The sequence below is a fragment of the Mauremys mutica genome, chromosome 3 (genome assembly GCF_020497125.1).
Source record: "Mauremys mutica isolate MM-2020 ecotype Southern chromosome 3, ASM2049712v1, whole genome shotgun sequence".
In the NCBI taxonomy this organism is placed as follows: Eukaryota; Metazoa; Chordata; order Testudines; family Geoemydidae; genus Mauremys; species Mauremys mutica.
This window is the reverse complement of record NC_059074.1, coordinates 94407337-94429560: the sequence shown is the minus strand read 5'-3', so window position 1 is coordinate 94429560 and position 22224 is coordinate 94407337. Positions and strand designations below refer to the sequence as shown.

The following is a 22224-nucleotide window of genomic DNA, read 5'->3' as shown; positions in this document are numbered from 1 at the left end:
AATACTAAATATTGAATTTAACCTCCTGACTGGGTATATAAAGATATATTGGACAACATTATGCCCTTTTTTACATCTGTGCAATCTCCCTGAAGTTTGTAAGGTGGCATTTTTGTAATGAGAGAGAAATATGGTCCCTTTTGTCAATTTCCTGTAGACTTTGCAGTTGGAGGCTTAGAAAGTGAGTGAAACTGACAATTCTGTTTTTGGTGAAACTAAAATATTTTGAAAAGATACATTCACCCCCACCCCCCTCCCACACCCGGTGGCTGCTTGCACTGTGCCTTAGCTGGCTTTCCAGTGTTTCTATTGTAGTATGCTTATATCCCGAAAGTGGTCAGTTGTTTCCCTAGTCAGTCACTGAGTTAGGTCCTAATTCTGATTCTACTTCAAGAATTGCACTGCTGTCAGTTAGTAACTAAAGCTTTCATGTATAACTGCTCTTACCAGTTTTTAGTTTGTGCTGAATTTAAAAAAAATGCCATAGATAGGAAAATAGTACTCAGTCCAGCACAGCTGAAATCTATGGGAGTTTAGCCATTAATTTAAATGGGGGCTGGATCAGATCTATATAGTAGCTATATTGGATGAGACCAATGGTCCATCTTATGCAGTATCTTGTATCCAAAAATGGTCTAGACTAAATATTTCTGAGAAAAGTTGAGATTTAATCATTGGAGATATACCAATCTCCTAGAACTGGAAGGGACCCTGAAAGGTCATCAAGTCCAGCCCCCTGCCTTCACTAGCAGGACCAAGTACTATTTTTGCCCCAGATCCCTAAGAGGCCCCCTCAAGGATTGAACTCACAACCCTCGGTTTAGCAGGCCAATGCTCAGCCCACTGAGCTATCCCATTGTGTACTACTGTATCACAGGGGGTAATTCCTTCCTGACCTTAGTTGATGAGCTTACTCCATGAAATGTGAGAGTCCTTGTAATTGTCAATGTTATATGTGTATAATGGGTCACTGTTTACTACTGGATTTTACTGAATTTATTAATGAGGAGTAGCCTTTCCCTCCAAGAATATCCCATTGATCCTGGTTGGACTATTGTAGAATAAGGTGCTATTTAGCATAAATACAGGTCCATCATTTGGTCTTCAATAAATTGCTAATGTAGAGTGGGTAACTATTTACTTATAGTAGATGTCTAAAAGTGAGTAGCACGTGACAATTAAGGCCAAAAGTTTCAAACTCAAGTGCGTCTGAAGCAAGGTAGCTAGACATGTGTCTGTATTTTCAGAGATGCTGAGCAACATCAGTTCTCATTGGTTCTCTCTGTACCAGATTCCATTCAGGCCAGTGCCTATCAGGCACAGCATAGTCCTCATGGTATCAGGGTCCCACTGATGTCAAAGGGTAGGTTACCTACAGGACATCTGATGCACTTGAAATTATTTTTATATTAATGAAGCTTTGTTCTGAATAATACCTTTGCTATTACTTACTCAGAGTTTTATATCACATCTCTTCAGGGTTAGTAGCTTCACTTGGGTTTGATTCCCTTTTACTTTTATGTCCTTATGGAGGGTGAAATCCTCACTCAGGTGGATGAGCACTTGGGCACACATGTAGTCTAATGGATTACTCTATTAAAATGGAGCTGATTGCTCCCCTTCTGCTCTGCTCTGTCTGGTGCCATGTCCTCACTTCATCCTCACCTCTTTTTTGACAGCTTTTTCCCCATAGGGATGCGCCAATGGACATGTCATGTGCTCTGCAGAGTGCAGGGAGCACAAGGTTTGCTATAATGAAATGCCTTTGTGCAGTCACCCAAGGGGAGGGGCTTATTGTACGCCCCTCTGACTCTGCACACCCATGGCAATACATGGCATAGATTCTAGGGCCACAAGAGATCACTGTGGTTATCTATTCTGACCTCCTGTACACAAGGCCGACTCTACTGTTTTCACCGCCCCAAGCAGCGCTCTGAATTGCTGCCGCGGACGGCGGAAGACAGAAGCTGTGCCGACATGGACAGCTGAACATAGAAGCTGCCACCGAATTGCCGCCGCCGCGGAAACGCGCGTGCCGCCGTAATGGCACATGAACTGCCCCCACTGTCTGCGGCAGCAATTTGGCATGCTGCTTGGGGGCAAAAACACACAGACTGCCGCCCTTTGCAGATTGCCGCCCCAAGCACCTGCTTGGAATGCTGGTGCCTGGAGCCGGCCCTGCCTGTACAGCAGAGGTCATAGAACTTCCCTGAATTAATTCCTGTTTGAAATACAGCTGTCTATGTTGTGCACTGCTGAGGCGAAAGTGGTATTTCTCAATTGGCTGTGCAAATGTGCCTTTTTACCACCTTTTGCAGCTTCAGGCTGCAAGGTCCTGTTTGGCTCTTGGTGTAAACTGGCACAATCCCAGGAGTTGCAATGATCTCTAAGGATCACTGAAGGGCAGTAGATTCTGGCCACACCCTTTTCCTCCACCAACACGCCCCCTCCTGTCTTTTGCATGTCCCTGCACCAGGGGCTAAAAGCTAGCCTTGTGCAGATCCATCTTTCTAGCCTTATGCTGCCAGAAAATTGCCTTGCAATTTCCAGCACCATTACATTGTAAGAGTGGCGAAAGGCAGGGCCAGCTCCAGGCATGAGCTGAGCAAGCTCGTGCTTGGGGCAGCAGATTCCAAGGGGCGGCATTCCCGCAGGTTTTTTTTCCCCTTCGCCGCTCTGGCCGCCCTATAGGGGGCGGCATTGCGGAGGAAGGGAGTGCCCTGCTGGGAGCGGTGCCAGGTCTGTAGCAAGCTCGGCAGGTTTTTCTTTTTTTCCCCTTCGCTGCTCCAGCAGCCCCGCAGGTTGTTTTTTTTTTTGCTTGGGGCAGCAAAAAAGCCAGAGCCGGCCCTGCATAAAGGGGTCAGAGCGCACTTCAGAATTAGAGGTAAGTCATTGTAAAAATCCCTCCATAGACTCCCTCCATCCCTCAGTCCAGCCACTCCCCAAATGCTCATGTGGAAAGATGTCTGGAATATTAAGAGATCCAGGATTGGTCAGAAAAAGGAGGGAAAGAAAATTCTAGACCAGCGGCCTCTATAGAGAGCACTGTGCCAGCAGTTCCCTCCCAGGAAGGAGTGCCAGGTCAAGTGCCTCGACTGACCACTGTCTGATAAGAATTGTTTCCTTTTCCACCATCACCGTATCTCACATAACTCCCAGCTTGGCTGTGTTTTCAAGTGCAGTGGGACAGCGGAGATTACTGTCATTGTATAACTATAATCTGTGGTGCCAAAATGACTGACTGGCTGGCTGGTTGTGGCATATTATGTATGTCCCATAATATTTTATCTACTAGCAGGTTCCAAAATGGGGGACAAAGATACCAGTTAGAAAATGGGTCAGTAATGTCAAGTTCAGGTGCATGTCGCATTGGCATGTTAGATACTTAAGGAACTGTGTATATGTTTAAGAATTGTGGGTATAAGGCAGAGGTGGTCAAACTACGGCCCATGGGCCACATCTGGCCCGCAGGACCATCCTTCCCAGCCCCCAAGCTCCTAGCTGTCCCTCCTCCCCCACAGCCTCAGCTTGCTCGCTCCTCCATCGGCGCAATGCTCTGTACGGCGGGACTGTGAGGTCCTGGGGCAGCACAGATGCAGGGCCTGGCCTGACCCAGTCTCTGTGCTGTGTGATGGCAGCAGTGGTGGCAGTGTGGCTGTAGTGCCGCCAGCCGCTGGTGCTCCAGGCAGCGCGATAAGGGGGCATGGAGTGGGGGGTTTGATAGAGGGCAGGGGAATTTGTCGGTTTGGTCAGGGGGGTGGGGGGATGCATAGGGTCAGGGCGGTTGGCGGGGGAACAGGGGGTTGAATGGGGTATCAGAGGAGTAGCCGTGTTAGTCTGGATCTGTAAAAGCAGCAAAGAGGCCTGTGGCACCATGTAGACTAACAGACGTTTTGGAGCATGAGCTTTCGTGAGTGAATACCCACTTCGTCGATGCATCCGACGAAGTGGGTATTCACCCACGAAAGCTCATGCTCCAAAACGTCTGTTAGTCTATTAGGTGCCACAAGACTCTTTGCTACTTGAATAAGTAGGTAGCTGTAAATCAATTCCCAAAGAATGCTGGATTGATGGAGCACTTGTTGATGTATTTGCTCTTGCTGATGGCATAATTGGGGATGATTTGATGACACAAAGCTGTCTTTTACTCCTCTAGGAACCTGCTGGGATAATTCTGAACACAGTCTAAAATAGTCTGAAAGGGAAGAAATAATAAAGAGTAATTTAAATACCTACATGAGAAGCACGGAAAATTAAGGCTTAATCATTGAATAATTTCTGGCTAATTAGGTGTTATTTATTAATGAGCCATTCTTGCAATAGTTTCAGCTGTCAGAACCAAATATTATCTCTTTAAATTTCTGTTTTAATTATGCAAAAACCTAGAGAAGCTATTTAAACTGGATTCTTCTCTCTGACGCCCTGCAAAGGCTATGTCTGCTTAGGAGGGATCTCATATGACATAGATCTCTTAATGGAACATTATCAGTGCATGATCCCCACACCATCCCACAGAGACAAAACAGACACCCATTATTCCCTGCTTATGTCATTCCATCTTGAATCCAAGCCAGATGCTAGCATGCTAGGCCATAACTATCAGCACTCCCATGGCACTGCTGTGTAACGATGCCAAAATTCTCCAAATTACTTTCACTGTTTCAGAAGCAACTACCCAGGGAATCTTTCACATCCTGCTTCTATAGATGAGAACTGATCTCCTGCTTTAATACTTCACTTTGAGAAGTTCAGAGCTTTCTGTTTATGAGTTAGCAGTCAGAGAGATAAATTCTTTGTTGGTATAAATTGTTGCAGCTGTATTGAAGTCAATGGACCTACAACAATTTACGTAAGCATGGGATACATACCAAAATAAGCATAATGTATTAAATAAATCATATAGATATATATGATATAAATCACCCAATAAGGAATATTGAAATCCAGGGTCACATTTCAGGTAAGATTAATTAACAATGGCATAGACAACAAAATATGAAAGGCCTCAAAAATCTTGGTCTTAAAGTAGACAATTTAGGAACATAAGAACGGTCATAATGGATCAGACCAATGGTGCATCTAGCCCAGTATCCTGTCTTCTGACAGTGGTCAGTGCCTGATGCTTCAGAGGGAATGAACAGAGCAGGGCAATTGTCAAGTGATGATCCATCCTGTTATCTAGTCCCAGCTTCTTTAGAAAGAAGGGGAGGAGGAGAGGGTATAAGGAGAACAAGCATATATATAACCAAAACCAACCAAACCATAAAACCCTAGTAATAAACAATTTCTATGTTTACATTAAAGAGATTAAATAATCTTGACAATAGCCATGTAAAGTCGCTGTTAAATTTAAATAGTTATTCATTCTTAGTACTGCTTTCTGGCAAGAAATATTAATACAAATAATTATAGTATTTCAAATGGATTAAAAAATCAATCAAATGGGGGCACCAATGAGCTAAATTGCTTGTCTTCAATACGTGACTCAGTATTATCTTGGCAGACTAACTGACTACCGAAAATAGCTGTATCTTCATCAGATTTTTTTTAAAAATTATTTTTCTCCATATTCACTCAGGCAGAGTTTTCAAAGAAACAAAATTGAGGCTGTAAAACCGTAAGATAGAAATTTCACTTACGATCATACATTTCCTTCACAAACCTGAGTGGTCTTCAGTATATTAGGAAACATACGACCCTTCAAAAGAAATATTACCTCTTTTTCTATCCCAAATCTAGTAATATTTCAGGATTAGTAGATTGCCAAAGCAACAACAGCATCAATAGTTGTGTTGTGATTCACTTTGCTGCCAGTATCCTTATTTGGAACACAAAAGTTTTGATATTTGTAGGAATGGAGCATGGTCACCAATAGAATTTAAATTGGGCATTATTGGCTGGGCAGGTATCACCATCTATTATTAAAGTTGCTAGATATGTTCCAGTATAAGGTCCTATTTTTAGTTATTTATAACTGTAGTAAGTTGGGCTGAAATTTTCCATGCCAAGTATTTGCTTCAGTCTCTCAATTTTTTTTTTTTAAGTTTCAGTCAAAATGGTCCAGCTAGTTCTGAGAATAAGGCTAATGAAAAAAAATGTTACTTTTTCCTATGTTACAAAAATTCTTGAGGCCTTTTCTTTTAAATGTTGTAGTGCTTCCAAGCATGGTGGTAGGACTTGCAATTTGGCAGGCCTTTGTGTCGGGGATGTGTCCTTTGCCATTCATGTAAAAACCCACACAAATCTGGCCAAGTTATAAGCCTTTGAAAAATCACAGTTGCACATGCTCAGTAGAGACTTGCTTGAGAAGCAGCTAAAATCTCTGAAGAGTCCGTCTTCGTTGAGCATGATCCATCTGCTCACAGCTCCTAGTGTTGACCAGACTGTGCAAGTACCATTCCCATTGAGCGACTGAGCACAATTCCAACTCAGGGCTATGAGGGCTCAGAAGGGCTCCTCCCAGCTGTTCCAGGTCAGAGTGAAGCCAAGCACAAGATTTACAGCAGGGATCCTGTCTTTCCTGTGCTCTCAATGACTCCCTATCTAGGTGCCCAGGCAATATGGAGGAGGAAGCCATCTGATATGAATGCAATGGGACAAGGTGTTGATGGGACAAGGAATTGAGTGAAACTGGATGGCAGAGGACAAACTGATGACATTGGAGGGGGAGACTAAGACTGGTTCGACAAGACTAAGACTGGGGACAAAGAGGGGCAAACTCAGATTGGTTGAGTAAGGAGACTGGGACTGGGAACCAGTGAGAGATATAAGGACACTGTGAACCAATTGGCTGAAGGTGGAAACAGAGATCAGATTAAGACCTGGGGTGGGGGAGACTGGGACTAGGAACCAGTGAAAGTATGGGGTGGGGGAAGGAGAGAGAGGTTTGACAAGGCTATGGAGGGGGAACTGGGACTAGCTGGGCAAGGAGATTGGGACAAAGGGCCAGGGAACAGGTGGGGGGAGATTGAGATTGGGAGAGGAAACTGGGAAAAGAGATTGGGACTGGGAGACAGAGTGGGGTAGGGGGAGAGGCAGACTGAATGAGGAGCTGGGAAGTGGGAACTGGGCCTGGGTGGGCAGGAAGACTGGACTACTTAGAGGTTGACAGCCTACTACTGTTATCAGTTACTCTGTTAGCTCAACTGGCAGAGGTCCATGTGATGGATCTAAATGTTCCAAACTAGCCAATGAACCTTATGGATGTCAATACGAAGCTACATGATGGAATTTCAGGGTGGGGGGAGGGAGGTGGATGCTTTTTTAAAACCTCGGAAATTACATACAAAAAAATTGGAAGAGCATTAAGTTTATTAATTCAAACAGTCGAATGTTAGAAAATGCTGGTATTATGGTTGTCTGTACAACTTTAATTTGACCCCTTATGTGTATGCATTATGATAATCTGTAATTACATGCTCACATACTAATTTTTCCATGGGAGCCCTACCTCATTCTGTGCACTGGATTCATCTACTCTGGGGATGTAGTAATGTAGTAAAGGCAGGGCCGGTGCAACCCATTAGGCGACCTAGGCGGTCGCTTAGGGCGCTACCATTTGGGGGGCGGCATTTTGGGTCCTTCGGTGGCGACCGCAGCAACTGGATCTTCGGCCGTCCTGGTTGTCATTGGCATTTAGGCGGAGGGACTTGGGGCAGGGGGGCATGGGGAGGGCCTCCTGCAGCAAGTAAGGGGGAGCGTGGCACACAGGGGAACCGCTCCTCGCCCCAGCTCACCTCTGCTCCGCCTCCTCCCCAAGCACGCTGCCCGCTCTGCTTCTCTCCCTCCCAGGCTTGCGGCGCCAAACAGCTGATTGGCACTGCAAGCTTGGGAGGCGGGAGAAGTGGAGCGGTGACGGCGTACTCAGGGAGGAGGCAGAGCAGAGGTGAGCTGGGGCGGGGAGTTGCCACACGGCTCCCCGGGCTGGATGGGGGGAGCTGCCGTGGGGGGGGGCACCTCAGGGCGGGAGGGGGGGGCGGAGAGCTTCCTCAGGGCTCGGGGGAGGGGCGCAAGGTGGAAGTTTCACCTAGGGTGCGAAACATCCTTGCACCCGCCCTGAGTAAAGAAGGCTGTTGCCTGTTGATTCCTGCTTTGTTTGTTGGAAATTGGAAGGTGTGTACCATTAGTAGTACCAGAGCACGTGGATCTAGGCCTGCCCTTAACTAAAGGGTTGGAAGGTGTGTGATGAATGAGGCAGAGAATTGCAGGAAGAGAATGGATGATGAATACTACCATGGATAACTCAATTCTATCTCTGCCTCTGCCACAAAGTTTCTATGTAATGCTAAGCAAGTCACTTAAGCCATTCTTTTCACAGATGATCACTAATTGTCTGCTCCTCATTTTTTGGGTGGCTGACTTGAGACCTCCCTGGGATCTGATTTGCAGGAGTGCTAAGCACTCACAATTGCAACTGAAGTCAATGGGAGCTCTGCTTCGGTATATACAGTGCTATATAATGCGAAGTACAGTAACTCCTCACTTAAAGTTGTCCCGGTTAACATAGTTTCATTGTTACATGGCTGATCAATTAGGGAACATGCTCATTTAAAGTTGTGCAATGTTCCCTTCTAACGTCATTTGGCAGCCACCTGCTTTGTCCACTGCTTGCAGGAAGAGGAGCCCATTGCAGCTAGCTGGTGGGGGCTTGTAACCAGGGTGGACCAGCAGCCCCCCCATCAGCTCCCCCTATCAGCTCCCCACTCCCCTACGTTCCCTGTGCTGCAGCCACCTAGCAGGCTAGCAATTGCAGGCTATCAGTTGCCGGCAGTTCAGCTGTCCCTCCCTGCACTGCCATGTGCTGCTCCTGCCCTCTGCCTTGGAGCTGCTCCCAGAGACTCCTGCTTGCTGTGCAGGTGGGGAAGGAGGGGATATAATGTCAGGGTGTCCCCCTCCCCCTTGCTCCTGCATCCCACTTACTCCTTCTCCATATAGAGCAGGGAGGGAACAGGGAGGGAGAGAGACAGAGAGAGCTTGAGGCAGCAGCTGCTCTCTCAACTTCCTGATCCACTTAAAAAGGCAATGCATTTAAGAGTGGGTCAGCTGACTTAAAGGAGCAGTGTGCATCTCTCTCTCCCACACACAAGGTGTGTGTCTGTATCTGTCTGCTCTGCTGTCTCCTCTCCCTTGTGTTCATGCTGCCTTGTGTGAGAGGATACATTAACAACAATGTGTTAACCCTTGAGGGCTCAGCCAGTGCTAGTTCATCATTTAGCAGCAAGGCATTCCCTGGGAAATATCCCTCCCTCTTCCACCCTCTAACTTCACCACCTTAACCAAGCTTCACAATCATCATAGCTGTGAACAGCATTAAATTGTTTGTTTAAAAAGTATACTGTGTGTGTGTATATCTATATAATATATAGTTCTTTGTCTAGTGAAAAAAATTTCCCTGGAACCTAACCCCCCCCCAATTTACATTAATTCTTATGGGGAAATTGGAGTTACTGTAATCTGAAAAAAAGGGTCTTGAGTGTCCCAAATTGCCTCCCCCGCCCCAAAATTAGTGGATACTTTTGACCTTATTCTCTCTCTGTGTGTTGGCTTCTTATCTGTAAATTGAGGATAATCCCATCCTCTCATCTCACTGGGGTGTTGTGAAAATAAATACATTTATGTTTGTGAAGCATTCAGATACTAAAGTGATGAGCGCCATGGAAAAGTCATGAGGAAATTAATAATTCTGTCTTCATAGCAGGGTTTGAATAGTGTTCAGTAAGGCTTGGGGCCACACATTGAAATATGAGGATAAAACAAAATATTGACTAGCTGCCCAGGATGCGAACACTATGTTGCACTCAGGAAGTATGTCCTGTGCACTGAACGAAGCAGGGATTTTGTGGAAAAAATAATTTGTGAACATGAAAGACTGTATCAAAATGTATACCCCCCATGGGGGCTGAAGTAAAGTTGCACAGGAAACCTTAATTCTGACATTTACTAATTTTTGAATTATTGACTTTGCAACCATAATCATATTCTTTTAACACAGTTCTTTGAATGTAATATATTTATACCAAACGTCCCCCACAGAAATCCTCAGGAAAACCCAGCAGCTGCACATTATTTATCTTAGAAAAAATTCTTAATAATTCAACTTTTCTATGAAGGAACATATTGTCTTTAATTGAAACACCAATGTACATCTTAGAGTAGTCCACCTTTGTATCTACACCTTTTAATTTTTCTTCAGCTATTTTGGATTCTCTCTAATGTATTGGCTTTATAGTGAGTGGTCTAGATAGTAGCTGTGCTCATTTAAGCAATTCAGATATGGCTGTATACCAGGCTGGTCACTTTGTGTGAATGAGAGCAGCCTAAAGGTTGCTCTAATTTACACCAACTGCCACTGGTCTCAAAGGCCCATAGTGGCACCTAGGATTGTTGAGAAAAGTGATCTTCCTGGTTCTGGCTCTGGCTCTGTGAACTTTAGATCATATTCATGCTTTCTAAATGGCTTTCTGAGGTCAATAGTTAAATTAAGAGCAGCTAACTGAAGCTGAGATGATGCTGGTAAGAAGGAAGTGTTTTGGAGAACTCATCCATAAAAACCCGATCCATTGGAAGCATCTGCCTGCAGATTGTTAAATCAATTTTGATAGTTATAAGGTATGTGCTTGTGGGCAGAGGACATATGTACACTCAGGAAACTTAACTTTTTATGTCCTTATTTTGTGGTAGGTTGTTACATGCTAAAATACCTACACCATTTCACAACTACATTTTGTATGTGTTTGTGACAGCTGCCATCTTGGCCAGTGCACTAGGAATTGAACTGGGGACTTCTATGAGCTGCTAAAGCTCCATAGATGGTGGCTGTGACAACTCATAACCTCTGTGGATCAATACAGAGGGGCACATAAGATACACTCACCAGTGGGTTACAGACATGTATATCCATACAGTATTCTCTGAAGAATATTAGTCATTAGGAATTTGTGGGGGGAAAAGTGTATGGAAAATTACAGAATTTAGATCGTTCTCTAGATGAATAATGCAGAGAGAAAAAATGTATCCAGAAACTGAGAAGAAAATGCAGGCAAATCTTACCTCAAAAATGTAGATGAGTCATGACAAATCCAATCCATTAACTTTGCAACTTCATGCTGAAATTGACTTAAGGAAGTTCAGCTTCCTGATGACACAAGGTCTCCCTCAAGTTGAATAGGGAGAAAGATTACTAGGATCTAAGCAAATTTACCTTTATAGCATGTCTTCCAAAGCTAGAATATTGTGGGATAGCATGAAAAATGTAGACTGCACAGCTACCTGCTTATAATTTCCCTTTGGCCTTGTTCATAGCCTCAGCTTACACAGGCACATCCTATATTTTCATTACTGCATTAAGAGCCTGATTCTTTACCTGTTTAAGTCAATGGCAAGGCTTACATTTTCCTTGGTGGTATAAGATCAGGCCCAGAAGGAACAGCACAGAATATGGTCTCTGTTCACAGGGCCATAGAGCTGTCAATTAAAAAGGGAGAGATATAGTACATGGAGTTAACCCAAGGGGTTCACTGGAGGGGGGAAATCCTGAAAAAAGAATCTGACATATGGTTTTGCCAAACCAAAGATCATCTTTTGTGCTTCTTAAAACATTTTCCCTTTGTACAGAAATTCCTCCCCTCTTATCCTGTGATGACGTGCCATCCAAAGAAAATGAGTTAGAAAAATTACTCTGCCCAAGTAACACATTCTTTCACTGCCTTGTCTTCTGTTGCCTTTGTCTTTGTTGTAAAGGTCCTTTCCTCCTACATCTGTCCTGCAGGCTTTATTATTGTTTGCTATCTGTCGCCCACTCCCTCTTCCATTCACGTTTTAAGAGATGCCCAGCTACTCTCTAGCACACATACTTACATCAGCCTCTTGAAATGAAAATCACTACAGCTTGATACCTATCCAAAAAATGTCAAGTTTAATTTCATCTTCTTCACCAAATGCTATCCTCCTTCTCAGTACTTCAGTGTCCTTCCTCTTCCTGTAAAACACTCAATATTACTACACACAGTTAGCATCATGCACAGTTCAAAAGTTCCTTACACCCACACATCACATTAGACCTAAACAATGCTTGTCTGTTTGACTTATGCTTGACAGCAGAACCCTGGCCTTCCAAATGTTATTCATTCATGTAGTTGCTAGGGATTTTTATATGCACTGTGGTGCTAGGCAGCAGTTATACTGTGGAAAAATGATCCATGTCCCTCAGAGTTTACTCCTGTAATATTTTGACACCACATAATGTTTTTGGGTAGGGCCAAAGAATGAGGCCATATTTCCAGCACTGGTATTCATTTATTTAGATGAAGTGTAGTAATGGTCTCATCCAAGAAGTATGTTTAAAATCATGTTCAGCCAAAGGGAAATGTTAAAATGGTGAGAGGATGCCCCACGTGTGTGGTGAGATAAGGTCCTTTAATACATCTAGAGGACTTTCCCACTTTACTGGGTAATCATGCCCAAATTAAAGAGGTTCAAAGCAAATCAAGATTCAGAATGGTTTCTTCCATCTTGGGAACTTACATGGCCCTCATCTTCATATTATTTGAGCTCATCACAATTTTTAATGCATTATCCTTGCAACAAGGCTGTGAGTTAGGAAAGTGCTGCTATCCCCATTTAACCAATGGGAAACCGAAGCAGAGAGGCTAACTGAGTTTCTTAAGGTCACATTGTCAGTGTTTGGCTAAGTAAGGAACTGAATTCCGATCTCCTCAATCCCATGCTGTGCCCTAACCACTGAACCATCCTCCCTAGAGATGGGCCCTTGTAAAAAGGGGAGCTCTTCTGGGGAAGTTTAGGAGCACATGGAGAAATTACTATAAACTCTGTTGTGATCAAGTACCATTTATATCCTCAAACAGCTATTTCTTTGCCTTTATATTTCTCCTTACCCTCCCTACCATTCAGAGTACAACTTTTGCTTTTTTATGGGTGGGTATATATCCCGTAGGCAGCAGCAATGCATGTATGAAATTATTCCAGCCTGAAAGACTCAGGGAGAACACATTCTACTTGTGCAATCACTTCTAAAAAGAACCGCGTCACAACTAGCACCGCAGCATTTTTTACATAATCTAACTCCCACACTGTTCTTAAACAGAACACTGCCACCTGATGATTTCCAATAATACTACAACCCCAGCTCTTTCAGAAGAGAGAGAATGCTTACTGAATCAGATCATTGCTATTTAACTCAAAATTGACATATTTGAAATACTAATTTCAGAAAATTATTCAGATTATAGATTCACTCTCTCAGGTAGTTTTAAAATATGGACAGACTAGATGACATAATTGCCATTGTCTTTTGATTCTTCTCTTGCTTCTGGGAACTAAACTTGGTCAGAGATGTACAAACCGTGTGAACAGTTTTAAAAATAGAAATTCTTGATATAATCAGAATCATATGGATTCAAATTAACAACTTCTGATTTGAGCAAATGCTTATTATCACTAAATATTCCTCCATTGTTTGGCGGTACCAGTCAGGATTTGGTGTGCATCACTTGGCTTTGATAGTGCCAGGCTGTCATTGTCCATCAGGAATTTTTAGACAAACTCTTTCTTCGGGGTGAGGTAAGGCTTAAGAGTTCCTGGGGTAATACTGGATTTAGTGCATCTGTTTAGCATTAAGCTGTTTCTGAGTTGTGACTGGACTAATGAATTATGTTGTTAACTAATAATATGTGGAAAGCAAAGTCAAATGCAAATAACTCATTAATTGTTAGGGAGGTGATTTTGCATGACATCAGTTGATGTATGTTGTACCTCATCATAGCAAGGCATGGGTCTCCTCCATTCTGCTTATTTTTTACTAGCAAGTATTTCAAGTCTGTCTGTTATTTCTGCTTTACTTATTTGACTGCTGATAGTGAGTGCTAGATGTCATATAATGAAAAGTATGTATATGTGCAAAATGCTGAATTTCTTGTGTTTTATACGATGGCTCATTGTATGATGCCAAATCCTCAAACGTCCTGCACTGGGCAAAGGTAACTTTTCATTTACCAATCACTGTGGGAGTTATTGTGTGTTCCTCCCTGTAGGCTGCAGGACTCACCCCTGCAGCACCTCCTGCTGGTTGTCTCGGGAATTAGCTTTTCTAGCCTCTGGAGTGCCCTCTGCAGGCCGGTGTCCCGCTGCCATTGGCCCCTGTGTCCCTCCCAGGACCCGGTGCCCCTTTACCCTGGGGCTTCCCCCTGGCAATAACCCCACCAGTCTTTATGGGTCTTCCCTTTCTGGGAAACCTCCAACCCTCTATCCCCACCTTGCCTCAGCCTATGGGCCACTGCCAGTCACCATCTAGCCCCCTTTCACTGGGGCCGACTGCAGTCTCTATAAGCCAATCATCATAGACAAGGGAGGTTTAGACCTGCTGCCTTTCCCTGCAACCCAATACCTCCAGGGGCCTTGGACCAGGCCCTGCAGCCTGGGGAGTTGCCAGCCTGGAGCTCCACAGCTCCGCTTCACTCCAGTACCCTTTAGCACTCAGGCAGCTAGGTCCATCTCTCTCCTCAGCTAGGGGGAGACTCTTGGGCTTCTGGCTCCCAGCCTTTTTCTACAGGCCAGCTGTGGCCTGATTGGGGTGTGGCCCAGCTGTGCCGCTTCCCCAATCAGCCCAGCTTTTCCCCTGCCACAGCTCTCTTCCAGGGCTGTTTTAAGCCCTTCAGGGCAGGAGTGGGGTAACCACCCTGCTACACTCCCCTCTGTCCAACACATCATAATGACTGTAATTGTACAAGCACAGAGTTTTCATTTTCCATGTTTTTCATTTCTCTAAGATCTAACTGCAAATGCATTGCTAAACATAATTTGTAAGACTCTCTCCTAAGACCTGCTAAATTGTGCAATGGTTTTGTGATATGGTAACTGGGATAAGACAACCAAATTAATTGTAACTTGTGTGCTATGAATGAAGATTGGAATATAATATCTCAACAAGTGAGATGCTAACCCAATGCAACACCTGTCACAGACACGTGTGTACTTTTCCTTTAAAAGTGATACCTTGACCTTCTTAGTCAATTTCCGAGAACCTTTTCCCAGATGTCTGTATCAAAATCCTCATATAGTACCAGTTCTGTCACCCTGGCTCATGCTGAGTAATTCCTTACTCATTAAGTAGCTAGGTTGAAATCAGTACAAAAGAGTTATTTGTGGAACAGTCATATTCAGCTTGAGTAATGGAGCCAGAACTGGGCCTACAGGATGCTAAAATGTGTATGTGTCTCAGCAGTTTGGCCTTATTTTTTTTTAAGCTCAAGGAAGGATGTATAACTTGATACTCAGATATCTTGACAAAAGCCCTCCTCAGAATTCTGCACTCTTTTGAACAGCAAAACCTCCTACAGCTTTCACAAAATTTGATTTGAGCCAAGGAAGCACTTTGGAAGCTCTGTGGTAAAAACCTCAGGAAAAAAGTAGCTCTAAGAATATACTGACCTAAGGAGATTTAGCTGCACAATGCTCTACTGATTAGATATTTTTATGGTCATGACTGATGGCACTAGCTAAAGGCAGGCCTGGTGAAAGGTTCATCTGAAGCTCTGCCAATACATCTTAAGTCTGTCTTGCTTAAATACCCTGAACCTTGCCTTTGCAGAGTCTGCCAAACTGTGTGAGATAAATGTCCATTGGAGAGTAGGATGAAACCACCAAACTAATTCCCAGTTGTAACTTTAATCAGTATTTGTGGCTAGGTGAAAGGGTAGTGCATTGACCTGGACCATCTGATGTGCACATAAAGGCCAAGTGAGATCTGTGGGAGGGTGGATACTTATGCCCATTCAGATTCCAGTTGACTGATTGCAGCATGGTGGTGGTGGTGGGCGGGGGGGTTTCCAAGGAAGTATTTCTGTTTAATAGAATTCAGTATGCTTGCATTAAAAACATATTTGAAAACAAAAATTGTACAATATCAAAACTAGCAGCTGGCCGTGTTGCTACTCCTTTCTACTCCCAGTATACTGTGAAGTGACTATAAAGGAGATGATCACTGAGGTTTTCTCCTCTCTTCTCCCCTAAAAAGCATTCAGCATATCACATTTCCAAAACTGCACACGTCTTTTCCATACCGTCACTCTTAACCCACTGTCCTTTGTTTTTAGCTTAATAGATGGATGACCTTCCAAGGCTGTTATATTATTTTTATTAGCATTTTTTTTTTAAATCTTGGTAGCATGCTTTAAGTAAAAGATATCTGCTGGACTCTACCCAGAGTCCCAAAGCTGAGTGTGGTGTTTTAAAGAATTTTAAACTAAAGTGGAATATATTGAACATTTAGATTTGATATTGAATGTATAATCACTCTTTTGACACACCATAATAGTTCTGTTTGGTAGCTAGCCAATGAAACATTATGAAATTTAAAGTATTAATTATATTACTGCTGATAATTGCTGAGCCTATGACAGTGTTTATCCTCCAGAAACATTGACCTCATACTACATTAGAGGCTCACTGGATGTTGGGCAATTACCTATTTAATTAAGAGCCTGATCCTGAGTGGTATTGAAAAATTGGACTCCTAATGGCTGCAAGAGGGGGGTCATATGTGCTCAGCATCTCTGAGGAACCAGCCATAAATACAGGACTTCATTCTCTAACCCATCACTCCAGTTTTACAGTGCTGTCATTCCGTGCAACATTGTGCAAAATCAAGCTCGTGGTGTATTATGGTCACTCATTAAAAATGTGATGTAAACTGTTGTATTTTCTTTTTAGTGTAATTTTAGTGCCAGTTAAAGCCTTGCCTGTTAACAGAAGTATGGCTGTTCAGTGGACCTCTTATTTTATTTAATTGGCTCCCCTCCCTCCTGTCCCCTCCTCCCCCCAAATCTATAGATATATATGTTTTTCTAAGTAATTACACACTTTTAGAGACTTCTACTTGCTTGTACTTTCCTAAGGCTGATCCAAATTGCCTCAGTCACTTTTCCCAATGCACACATGTGCTGAACAGAGAAACCATTCCTCAGAACAGTGACACTCCTAATGTCCGAGGAGAAAATACTAGCCTTATAAAGAGAGGCTGACTTTACATGTAAAACTTGCATCTCAAAACTAGAAATCCAGTGAGAACAGCAGGATTCCATCAAGATTTTATTGCTCTCACAGACTGCATGCTATAGCATGTCTAATTCCACCCATTGACAAACATGTGGTGTGAGTTTTGCTCTAACGATGCGTGATGGTACGAGGTGACTGCTTATGTTAGTTAAACTGAATCACCTGTTTCCACAGTGGTAAATGTAAAATATCCCCAATGGGCAAAACACAGATATATTTAAAAACTTTTTACCAGGCTTTTAAAGTGATCTTGTGCCAAAGCCCTGATGTGGTGACCTGTAGGGCATACTGCAAGGTTGCATCTGTTCAGCCAAGCATTTGTCTGAGTGTGAGAGAGAGATGGCGGGGCAGGAGTAGGAGAGGTGTTTTTCAGTGCTGCTTTACTTGTGGCATTATTGGTGCCAGTGTCAGCTTTCAGGAGTGATGGATTCTCCAGCAATGCTGTCTGCTGTTGCCTGTTCTTAGGAGAATGGTTTCTTTGGTTAATTATATTTTGAATTAAGTAGTACTTCTGAAGGCTGCACTCTGTGCCAGCTAAGGCCCCTGTGATGGAAAGGGACTGGCATCACACAAGAACAGGGTAGGCCAAAAACAAATTTTGCTACTATCATAAGAGGTAAAGTTCAGCACTATTGCTGTGGACATGAAATGTTTTCAAACATCTAGAAAGCCGTTCCCTAGATTAAGGAAATTAGTATAACTACAGTATATCTTGTATTCACTATTTAAAATTAGAAATAGTCATAAATCCAATCACCAGATATCTTTTTATCCCCTTTTTTACCTTAAAAACCTTTAGAAACTTTGATAAAGAGGGTGCTTGAGCTGCAGAATACAGGACTCGGCTTAATCTGACTGATCCACCCATGTCAGCATCTTGACATCTCTAATTACATTTGCAGCAGTATTTCTTCCTTTCAGTCAGTGGAGAAGGCTGGTGTTATTGCTAAATAACAATGTTTTCGATAGGTGCATTTTATGTGAGATTACAGGAACTCTGCTGCATGCAGAAAGTTAGAACCCTTCACCCTACTCTGATTTCCACCAACTTCAACTGGTCCTTGAGAAAATGATTTTTTTTAAAAAGTTAAATGCAGAAATGTAAGTTCAATAGCTGTGATTTTATGTACAAGTCAGATATTTGTGCACAAATGGCTAGCTCCCCATCTAACTAGATCAGGATATGATAAGGATAAGCACATTTGCAAATTGGGCACGCAAATGTGCACACATTTTTGTGCATGTACTTGCATGTCTGACTCTTAGTAAAAGCAGGCCCTGAATACAAAAAATAAATTAGCCAACCCTTCCATTTTGCCCTCTCCCCTAGTAGAATAAAAAGGGCTCCTTTGAAATGAATACAGTAGTTAACATATTTAAAACAAAATAAAATGTTCTTACATTTTTAATCAGCCTTTAAAATTCACTGCCATCCAAGTTCAAATTCAGGGCTGTGGCTGCATTTGAAAAAGGGGTTAGATAATTGTATAACCAGTAGCAATGGTTGTTAAGGATTTGATACATTCTGCCTCTTCATGAGGTAATCTGATCACCTCCGGTGGTCAGTTAAAAAAAAAAACGCCTTCCCCTCATTTACAGCATAAATTGTTGTCCAGTTCTAGCCACTGCTGAAATCAGGAGGCTGGATGGTCTAATCAGGTATGACCAATTCTGCGTTGCTGTTTCTGAATTCTCTGTGCAGTAGCAAAATAATTTCTGTTTTATGACTTGCCACAGAGAGAGAAAAGAAGGAATTTGACTTAGATTTCTCTTTAACATATTTCATCAAAAGAATGGATGAAATATTTATTTGGCTACTGTCCTTTGCCTTCCCATCAAAGTGAATAGGTAGACATTTAATATCACATGGAAACATTAAAGCAGCTTTTTATCAGGATATATGGAAACCTGCTCAGAACAAACATTCTGGCCTTAGGGAGACTTTTTGATCTGTGGAGTTGAAGCTTTGGTGTTTTAAACACCCTCATACGTAGGTCAGGTGGTCAATTTTAATAACGGATTTGCTTAAAACTTGTGTAAAACTATAAAAAAGAACTTGACAAGTCATTAGTGGTAAATGGTATAACATTGGGATTATACTAACTAACACTGGTGGAGTCATTAGAACTTTTGGTAAAACAAGGAACAGTGAAGTAATAGGACTGTCCTGCAGAGGAGGATTTACCATGAAACAAACAGTGCGGTGGCATGGGGTCCCCAATGAAAGGGGGTCCCCAAAAATGCAGGACAAATCTCATCTGATAACCTGCCCCTGAATCCCGGCCAGCAGCACAGCAGGGCTCAGGCTGGCAGACTGTCTGCATTCCGTGGCCAGTAGCCCCACGCCACTCCCAAAAGCGGCTGGCTGCTGGCATGTCTCTGCATGCCGCTGGTGGGGGGGGGGAGGTGGCTCCATGCACTGCCCCCGCCCCAGGCAGCACACAGAGACCCGCTGCCCCTTCCCCCCAGGGGCATGCAGAGACATGCCAGCAGCAGCACAGCATGACTAAGGAGGCACCCTGCCCTTGCTGCCTCCCTCTCTCTGTGCCGCTCCCGGAAGCAGCCGGCATATCCCTGCGGCCCCTGGATGGGTGTCTCTGCACATTGCCCCTGCCCTAAGCTCCAACTCTGCAGCTCCCATTGGCTGGGAACTGCAGCCAATGGGAGCTGTGGGGGTGGCGCTTGCTGGCAGTGGCACACAGAGACCCCCGCCCCCTCTCCAAGGAGCCACTGCCAGAGGAGTGTGCCATCCCCCTGACCTCTACCGGATGCCAACCCTCAGCCCCAGCCCAGAGCCCGCACCCTGCACCCAAATTTCCTCCCAGAGCCTGCACCCCTCACCCCTCCCAACCTCCTGCCCCAGCCCAGGGCCCACACCCCATACCCAAACTTCCTCCAAGAGCCTGCAGCCTTCACCCCCCACACACATCCCAACCCCGTGCCCAGCCCAGAGCCCACACCCAAATTTCCTCCCAGAGTCTGCACACCCAAGCCCAGACCCTGCACGCAAACTCCCTCCCAGAGCCTGACCCCTGCACCCTCTCCTGCACCCCAACCCCCAATCAAGGCGGGGGAAAGAATGAAAAATGGGCAGGGGGAAATAAGAAAAAATGTTCTTTTCTTGGCTGGGTCCTGAGCCAGGGGAGGAGGGCGAAAATGAAGCTGTGCTCAGGGCCCCACTAACTCTAAATCCGCCGCTGCTGTCCTGTACATCGACTGATAGGAGCTAAAACTCTCTCCCGCGCAGTACTTTCCATTACAGTGCAGAAAGCGCACAGTGCAGTCCAAATGACCGACTATCCTTCTTAATTACTAACCTACTCAACATTCTGAGTGGCTGCCCTTTATCATCCCTCACAAAAAGCAGTTAGTTCTAATTGTATAATTTGTCTTTTTTTTTCCACTTAGAGATGGGCAAATTAGTTAGAATTAAAAAAGAATACTAACTTGAACTTTAGCCCAAAACTGGCACCAAAACTTTTTGAAAGTAGAAAAGATTTGAATTCTCCTTCTCCCTCCTATTCTTTGCTCTACACTTTCAGCTTTCACCTTGATTTCAAGCCTGATTATTAGACCCCAGGGGTTTGGAAAACTATTGATAACATCTGAATTCCTAAAATTTGCCCTTCCTTAATTCACTGACATGAAACTAAAGTGATTCTATGTATGAGCTTTAATAATCCTCGTTGTTGTTGTTGTTGTTGTTGTTTTTTGCTGAAATTACAGCATTCTTGATGAAACCTGAGATTTCAGCATTTGTTTTAATGGGTCAGGCATTACTGCTAAATTTTGGGCAGCTCTGTGTGACATTTTATGCTATTTGATGTGCTATTAGAGATTCTCAAAACTTATTGGTTCATATACCACCTTTTAAAACAATTGATGTGAAGTGAATTGGTGGCACATTAAATTCATGTACCATTAATGTTACATCTACCACAGTTTTGGAACCCCTGAGCTAAACTGCATGTTTACAAATAATTTGCATATCATTGTAAACTTCAGCTTTTTAAAGAACAGTGTGGATTTAGTGCTGATGCAAGGCATTGACTTGAAAACTCTAGGGCAAGTATCCCACTGTTTACCTTTAGGTCAGCAGTAGGTTAACTTTCTCATACACACTACACTCCCAGTATGCCATAACTTTGTCAGTGGAGGGGACTTCATCTTGAACAGCAGTAGTTCAGGGCTTGTCTACCTTGTGCATCAATGCACACCAGCTGGGGTGTAAATTCTAGTGTGCACCACCATATCATGCACTGACTGCTAGCACAGTAAAAGCTCCTTGGTGAACATTGATGTAGTACTCTTTGAAATGGTACTACATCAACACGCCTTAGGGAACTTGTAGTGCGCACCATCAGGGTCACCATGGACAGTTAGTGCGCAAAACCCTGGTGCACTCTAGAATTTACACCTCAGCTGGCATGCACTAATGCACTGTGCAAATAAGCCCAAAGTCTCCATGTCCCATGCAGTTCTTGGCTTCTCTTCTGAGTCTATCAATTAGTGCAACGAGTGGCTGTGAGTTTGTCATGTGAGAGCTGGAATGGAAATCCACAAAATTCATCTTTCCTAAGGGGCCACCAAGTATCTAATAGAAGAAACAACTTTTAATCCCTACTGAGCTGGACTGCATTCATACTTTATAGTTCATTAGCAATGCCCTGAGACACCCTGTCCAAAAGGAAGTGCTAAGGTTACAGCTCCATAAGGCTGGGCATCTTATCAATGAATGGCTGCTTGTGTGCTAGTTGAAGGCGAATGTGCCCATATAAGTATTATAACATATTTATTTATTTTGCACAACAGAAAACCAAAGGGGTTTTCACAATTATTATAAACTAGTACAATAAAAACAGTTATAGAAATACTTACCTGGAAAAAGTAACAATGGGGTAAAAAGCATTTTGCAAACAAACATTGCAGAACAAATGATACAATATAAGTAATAACAAGGGGAGGAAAATTGTGTTTGGTTGTTAATGCTTGTTGAAAATAAGTAAGGTTTGAGGAAAGCTTTGAAAGAACACTCTCTGCACACAATAAAATAGACTTACTCTTAGTCCTATGCCTACCAGCTAGCGAAGGTTTTCAGTAGGCAGTAAGGATCAAAAGCTAGATAATGTTTACACTGCATGACCAACCTGATGT

General features: G+C 43.5%; 1 protein-coding gene across 1 annotated transcript in view; it reads left to right on the top strand.

Annotated features, from left to right (window-relative positions):
- The window catches only part of TRDN (triadin), a 271057-nt gene that overhangs the window by 78864 nt on the left and 169969 nt on the right, over window positions 1–22224 (top strand). The window lies entirely within an intron of this gene.